The following is an 8,031-nucleotide window of genomic DNA, read 5'->3' as shown; positions in this document are numbered from 1 at the left end:
TTTTGGAGGTTTTCAAACAGAGGCTAGATTGCCTTTTGACAGCAATGCTGATTCTGTGAACTTAGGTAGATCATGAGAGGGAGGGCAGGCAGGGTTGCATCAGTGGTTAGTTCTTGTGGCTCTTTCTTACATGCTCAGGGAAATGCTGATTGTCACTTTGAGGTCAGGAAGCAATTTTTCTCCAGGCCAGTTTGGTTGGAGATCCTGGAGATTTTTTTGTCATCTTCTGAGTGTGGAACTGTGGTCACTGGAAGTATGGGGGGGGGGGGGGCGTTGTGAGTTTCCTGCATTATGCAGGGGATTGGACTAGATGACCCTGGAGTTCCCTTCCAGCTCTATGATTCTGCCTGGAGTCTCCTGCCATAAGCAGGCAAATGGGAACTCTAGGTGACATTGTAAAATATGGCTGCATTATTAAGCAGTCACATACCCAGTGGAGGGAAAATTCAAAGTGCTTCCATTCAGCCACCATCTTACCACCTGAAATGTTGTAGAACTGCTGATATGGAATGTATGGTTGGCAGGGTTTTTCAGCACTATGTAAGTATAAGCCTTTGACTTAGGACCAAACTATACATTACATACAAGCATGTTTTAAAACCATGACAGCTGCTCTTTGAAGTAAAAAACAGACTTTTCAGCAGCAGGAGTGTCTACTTAACCCTCCCCCTGCCCACTGCTTTCCTGCTGCTTCTCCAACAGATTTTTGTCAGCCAGGTTCCAGAAGCAGGTTTATAAGGGTAATGTGTAACATGTAGTTCAGCTCCTAGGGATGGGTGAAACTGCTGGATTCTTTTGTCTGAAAGGATTACTTTTTTAAAGTCTGGCAAAAAGCAAGGATGCTTTTCAGGTTTTTGATGCACTTGAAAGGAGGAGGGGGATAAAATTCCAGTAAAGGGGTGCTCTTACATAAATTTAAAATTGAAATGCAATAAATAAATAAATAAATAAAATCCCACAATGTAGCTGGCATTTATTATTGCTACTTTTTATACCTGATAATAACTAAATTGTAAATTTTCTTGTATAGCAGTCACATGTAGTGTAAAACACTGAAACTGGCAACTGCTCCCATTGGCCCTCCTGCTCCCAAAATGAATCGTTGTCAGGATGGATTCCAGGCTCCAGAGCAGAATGAAGAGAAGAGCTGTAAAATGGCACAATGATGCCTTCTAATCATGTTGGTGCAGAGTTCTGCCTATCTTTCCTTATATATAATTGAGTAGTGGGGTGGCACTTTCTGAACATTCCACACACCCCTAAATCAGTTGGCTCCATGATGTGTCACTCAGAAGCTGTCCCTATCCACTGGCTGTGTTGCTTGAGTGCCACCACAGAAGCGGCGCCTGCCAAAACTTTCCTCAGAAGATGGTTGCTTCACTCCAGTGAAGACAGCTACTGTCTTCGGTCTCCTCTCCAGATAACAATTGAGTCCCTCAGGGGACAAAATCCACTGTCTTTAGCCTCGAAGCCAAATTTGCTGAGCCAACACTTTCCAGAATGGAAAAAAACCCGCCAAGTAAACAGCTGTCACTGTAGCAGAGGTGGTGGTGGGGAACCCAGTCCAAGTTATCACGAAAAAGCCAGTGGATACACGCACAAGCAGAGATAGAGGATGGGACCAGACACACAGAAAACAGGAAGCCAAAACCCCAAGACATGCTGCAAAGCACAAATACAGACACAGTCACAGACAGATCTATGTAGGCACACACAAATAGGAGGAATGCAGGAACAACTGGCTGAAGTGGAGAATGACATATACATTTAAAAATACAGAAAGTATGTGACACTGCGATAAAACCTGCGAGTGGGGGGAACCTTTAACCACGGCCAGAGCATGAAAACCAATTACAAAGAGAGAGGCAAACTGACAGAGACAGCAAAAAAGGAAGGAAAAAAACAGGAACCCAGGTCACAACTTAGCTTCCTGTAGAAATTCTAACCAGGCGTTGTTCTTCACTTTTGTGGTCTTGATTTAGCCTTGACCAAGGAGGGAAACAGGCAAATACAGATACAGATAGACAAACGTTTAAAGAGGAAAAAATGTGGCAATAAACAAGACACACACTACACATGACAAACCTAGTTAAGTGTGCAAAAAAGCAAAAAATTAGAATACACTGGGGAAGTTGCCTTGGTGTCCTATTGGCCCGTCCTGCCAGCTCCTCCGTTCCTACACTCCCACTTTTTACATGTTGCACCTTGGGAGTTGTAGTTCTCAATTGGCCTTACTGCAACCATAGCAAAGGGAATTAGAACTACAACTCCCAAGTTGGGAGTCCCAAGAGGCCGTGGGGCAGTAGCAGGGAGTCAGTTAATCAGTTAAAGTGTTAAACGGGAAGCAGCTTTCGAACTGAATGGGGTTGGGGGGTAGGGAAGGCCTGGACATCTCTCGAATTACAATTGATCTCCAGACTACACAGATCAGTCTCCATGGAGAGAATGGTTGTGTTGGAGGGTGAGCTCTGTCAGGCTCTGTCTGTGGCCCGGGAGCTGACCTGCCCATGGCCGTAGTGTCTGGCTTCCCACCAGGGCGGACGGTCCTGGGAGTTGGAGGGAGTTCGTTAAGGAGGAGTTTGCCATGGGGCCTCAGATAGGCAGGGGACAGGGTTAATGTCACCCCTTAAGTCCCTCCACCAGCGTGCGCAGGACACCTCTTGTTCTCCCTCTCTCTCTCACGCTCCATTTCTCTCCGCTCAGTTCCATCACACGTTTCTCCTCCCCGGCCCCTCTGCATCTTTCCCCTTTTATTCCCCCTTCTCCACTCCCAGCACTGCCCATGTTTCCCGCTCCCTCTACTCCCAGTCTGGCCCCACCCCCGGTGATAAGCCCAGATGCTGTCTGGCCGTTCTGGACATGGTCGCAAGTGTGTCAGCGGTGGTCATGTCAGTCCAGGGGCTGCGCCACCAGCGCCGGCACCTGGGCTCCTCACCGTGTCCACTCTCAGCTCTCCCTCCATGACATCCACGCCGCTGCTCGCTGGGGCGAGGTTCCACGCTCCAGCGGCCATGCTCTGCCGAAGCTACTGCAACTCTCGGGGTCACCAAAGGTTGTCTCTCCCAGGGCTTCCCACGCTGAGGAGCTGGGCCGCGGCTCTATCGGTTGCCATGGCGTCATGGTTGCTCCACTCCTCTGCTGGTTCCCGGGTGAGTCGGGTGGTTAGGGTGTCTCTGGGGGGTGGGGTCTATGTCCTGCAGCCACCGGACCGGGTGGTGAGGATAAAATGGAGGAGAGCAGAACAATGTAAACCTCTTTGGGTCCCCACTGGAGAGAAAGGCGGGGTATAAATTAAGTAAAGTAAATAACAAGCAAGAATTAATCAGGTAAAGCCTTGCAAGGTATGCCAGAAAAAAGTCAGCAGCCGTATCTGTCATGTCTTTTTTGTCTTCAGTTGAGTAACAGGAAGGGCCAGGAACTATTGCATAGGCAGGGCTTTTTTTCTGGGGGAACATGCCGGAATGGAGTTCTGGAACCTCTTCAACAATGTTAAATGTTAAATGTTTAAAAGTTCATGAGTTTTCAGTGTACAGATTGAAAACTTCATTTCCCTCTTGAGAGTTCTGGCACCTCTTTTTCGAAGAAGAAGAAGAAGAAGAAGAAGAAGAAGAAGAAGAAGAAGACGAAGACGAAGACGAAGACGAAGAAGACGAAGAAGACGACGAAGAAGACGACGAAGACGACGAAGACGACGACGAAGAAGACGAAGAAGAAGAAGAAGATGATGAAGAAGAAGACGACGAAGAAGAAGAAGACGAAGAGGATGATGAAGAAGAAGAAGACGAAGAAGAAGAAGAAGAAGATGAAGAAGAAGACGAAGAAGAAGACGAAGAGGATGATGAAGAAGAAGAAGAAGAAGAAGAAGAAGAAGAAGAAGAAGAAGAAGCCCTGTGCGTAGCTATGGAAATTCACTAATGGCACTAGGCTGCCTTCATGGCAGCTGCAGAGAAAAATACTAAAAGACAACAGATTTGCACAGGCATCTCCAAGTGTCCAGTGCATGGCAAGAATCCTTATTAATCCTAGCCTCGCATTCTATGGGAACTACTCCTTCACTGCATGGTAATATCTAGCTGGGGAAAAAATGGATAAGTGATATAATTACATGAAGCTGCCAGACTCAGCTGGAGAGGGAGCTGGGAAGCAGAGGAGGAAGAAAAACTGCTTCTCATTTTATGGCTTACATTATAAAGGTGATTTTAATTTTTTTTTTAAATTAAAGAAAAGAGATATCAGCCAACTGTATTATCAGAGTTACCTCCATCAGTAATAGGCACATGGAGATTGCTAAAAGACATCAAAACCCCAAACAATGTAAGGCTCCGTGCCACTGATCCACTGGCTTCGATATTACAAATATTTGTCATCCAAACCTTTATGTCCCAGCATTCAAAACAAGCCATGGATCCCAGGTGCTATTTCATGATTTATCTTTACAGTAGCTTCTAGAAGAAACCTGAAAGGAAAGAAAGCTATAAGAAGCACAGAGAAGAGTGAAAAGCAGGAGATAAGGGAATATCTGACTGGTGATGAGCAATAAGCTGCCAAAGCTGCCAAATACCATCCTCGACATCTCTAGTTCAATGGAACTCAGGTATCAAACCTGAGACTGCTCTTGATTGGAGGCCATGGGGAGCAGTTGCCAGACAGAGTAAGCAATATGGGGCTAGAGAGATGAATGGCCTGACTTGTCATGAGGAAGCTTCATACACTGATGTTCAAAGGACTAAGAGAAAATGAGAAACTTTTAGTGGGGAGAGCAGGCATGTCCTTGTCCCCACCATACATAGGAAAGCAAGTGTAGAAAGGAAGAAGAAGAGGAGGAGGAGGAGGAGGAGGAGATGGGATTTATACCCCGCCCTTTACTTGGAGCCTCAGAGCTGCTTACAAACTCCTTTCCCTTCCCCTCCCCACAACAGACACCCTGTGAGGTAAGTGGGGCTGAGAGAGCTCTGACAGAAACTGTTATTTTCAAGAACACCTCTGACAGAACTATGGATTGCCCAAGGTCATCCAGCAGCTGCACGTGGAGGAGTGGGGAATCAAACCCGGTTCTTCCAGATTAGAGTCCACACACTTAACCACTACACTAAACTTAACCACTACACCAAATCCAGCCATCTGCTCCTTGCTTATGGTCTTGAATTCTTTCCACTCCAGTCAGGGGTGGTCTTAGACAATGGGCAACAGGAGCAACTGCCTCAGGCCCCACACTGGGGGGCCCAACTGCCCATGGCCAAAAGGAGGAAAAAAAGAAGAGTATGCCCTGCCATCTCTTGAACCATCTCTTGAACAACAGCTTGAGAAGAGACAGCCCCCATTGCTGAATTACTTGTGGTCACGTACGACACATCACTGCTTTGTTCCTGCATTGGTATTTCCTGCCAAATGGACATTTGGTTCACAATGCGAATGGCCAGCTTCATCAACACTACAATGGAGCATCCTGATGCCAAGGTTTTCACACCTGCCCAGACGCCCTCCTTTGAGTAAGGTTTTAGATTACAATATTGGCCACTCCTTATAGGTAACCTCCCACTCCTATAGGCAACCAATAGGATTGTTTTTTGGGACAGACTAACAGATAGGTGGGTCAAGAGGTTGGCACAACCACAGTCCATCTCTTGAACCCCCTATAAAAGGAAAGGACCATTCACCTGGCCCTTCCTAGCTAGCATCCCCCACAACAACCCCTGTCTGCTTTTTACTCCTCTTAAGTCCCACTTGCTATCCCCAAACCCTTGCCTCTACTTTGATCTCTTGATCTGCAGTAAAGAGACCCACACGTTCTGGCTGGTTCTGGTCGTGTGTGAACTCCCTTTAGTTTACATTTCTTCCCATCCATTCTTCATTGGAACAACCAATGCTGTGAGACAGATAAGTATTGCCCATCATCACCCCACCTGCTAATGCAACTGTGCTTATTTTAATACTGTAATTCTAAGGAACTTGATTGAATGTGTGAGTGCATCAGTATTGTTTGTATGAGATTTATTCTTTAAGTAAAAGACATTTATTTTAACAACAACAGCCTCGAATCCTTCTCTGGTAACCCTTGGAGGGACCAGGACCTTGGTATAGTTGGCAAGAACCCATTTATAAATTGCCAATTGCTGTAAATAAAGCAATTCAGCTAACAAGTGGCCATTTCCTTTCCTACCATGGGGGAGCTTTTTTGCTTTTAAATATATATATCTCAATATAACAGTATAATAATATGTGCTAAAGCAGGGGTGGCCAAACTTGCTTAACGTAAGAGCCACATAGAATAAATGTCAGATGTCTGAGAGCCACAAGACATGGACAAAAATTATGGACACATTTTAATTGAAAATATGCAAATTTGATTGTTAATTAAATGATTAAATAAATTAAATGATACTGTCAAAAATAAAAACAAAAGGGGTAAAACAGATATTGATAATGATATTTATTTGTCCAATGATATTTATTTGTTTGCTAATGATATTTATTTTTCTAAGAGAGAGAAAGAAAGAGAGGTGGAAAGAAAGAATGAAAGAGGTGGAAAGAAAGAATGAAAGAGTTGGAAAGAGAGAAAGACAAATAGAGAGAGAAAATAGAACAAAGAAAGCGAATAGATTAGGGGAGGGAGGGGGAGGAAGGTAGGAAGAGAGAGAGAAAGGAAAGGAGAAAGAGAGAGAAAGAGAAATAAAGGTGGAAAGAAAGCAAGAAAGGGAGGGAGGGTGAAAAAGAGAGAGATAAAATAAAGAAAGCAAATAGATGGCAAGGGAGGGGGAGGAAGGAAGGAAGAGAGAGAGAGAGAAAACAAAGAAAACAAATAGATGGGGAGGGGGTGGGAAGGAAGGATGGAAAGAAGGAAGAAAGAGAAAGGTAGAAAGAATGAAAGAGCTGGAAAGAAGGCGAAAGAGAAAGAGAGAAAAACAGGAACAAAGAAAGCAAATAGGGGAGGGAGAGAGAGAGAGAGAAAGAGAGAGAAAGAAAAAAGAAAGAAAGAAAGAAAGAAAGAGCAAATAGATGAAAGTGAGGAGGAAGGAGGAAGAGAGAGAAAGGAAGGAAGAGAAAGAAAGGTGAAAATAAAGAAAGAGGTAGAAAGAAAGCAAATAGATGGGGAGGGAGGGGGAAGAGAGGAAGAGAGAGAAAAAGAGGTGGGAAGAAAGCAAATAAATGGGGGAGGAAGGAAGGAAGGGAGAGGTGGAAAAAAGCACCTCTAACTTTAAATATGTTCTCCAACCCACGCCCCATGCCCCCAAGCCAGCCGGCTTGGCTTGGAGAAGGGCTTTAAAGAGACAAATGCCTTGTCCAAACTGGCAAGCGGGGCCATGGGGCAGGGGCTTGAAGAATGCCTTTAACTTTTAATGTGTTCTCCAAGCCCCCTGCCATGCCAGCTTGGCTTGGAGAGGGTATTTAAAGTGACAAATGCCTTATCCAAGCCAAGCCAAACCAGCCGGCCAGTGTGATGCTGTAGTGGGGCTTGGAGAACACATATAACTTTAGACGGGGAGGAGTGTGTGTGTGAGAGAGGGGGGGAAGGAAGGAAAGGAAGGAAAGGAAGGAAGGGAAGGAAGGAAGGAAGTGGAAAGCCCACTTGTGGGAAGGGCAGGCTATAAATATGAAGAAATAAATAGAAAGAAATAAATAAAGCAAAGAGATGGGGGAGGGAGAGGTGGAAAGAAAGCAACTTTATATTTAAATGTGTCCTCCAAGTCTCCCTCGCTGGCTTGGCTTGGAGAAGGGATTTAAAGAGGGATTTAAAGAGCCTTCTTCAAGCCAGCCAGCAGGGGAGGGGCTTTGAGAATGCATTTAAAGTTGCTTTCTTTCTCTGCTCCCCCCCCACCTCAAACCCACCCAGGGAGGGGAACACTTGCTGGGGAAGGGAAGACCGATCAGGGAGACACGCCTCCCCTTCGCTTCCCCAGCCGCCCTGCTGGGAGCTGCATAATATGTGTGAAAGAGCCACATGCAGCTTCCGAGCCAGTTTGGCCACCCTTGTGCTAAAGGTTCTCTGAAATCCCAGCTTTTCTTTTTAAAGCAAGGCCAGTCTCTAGTACA

This window comes from Gekko japonicus, unplaced genomic scaffold (assembly GCF_001447785.1).
Source record: "Gekko japonicus isolate JY-2015 unplaced genomic scaffold, Gekko_japonicus_V1.1 scaffold1, whole genome shotgun sequence".
Classification (NCBI taxonomy): domain Eukaryota; kingdom Metazoa; phylum Chordata; class Lepidosauria; order Squamata; family Gekkonidae; genus Gekko; species Gekko japonicus.
This window is presented reverse-complemented; position numbering follows the sequence as displayed.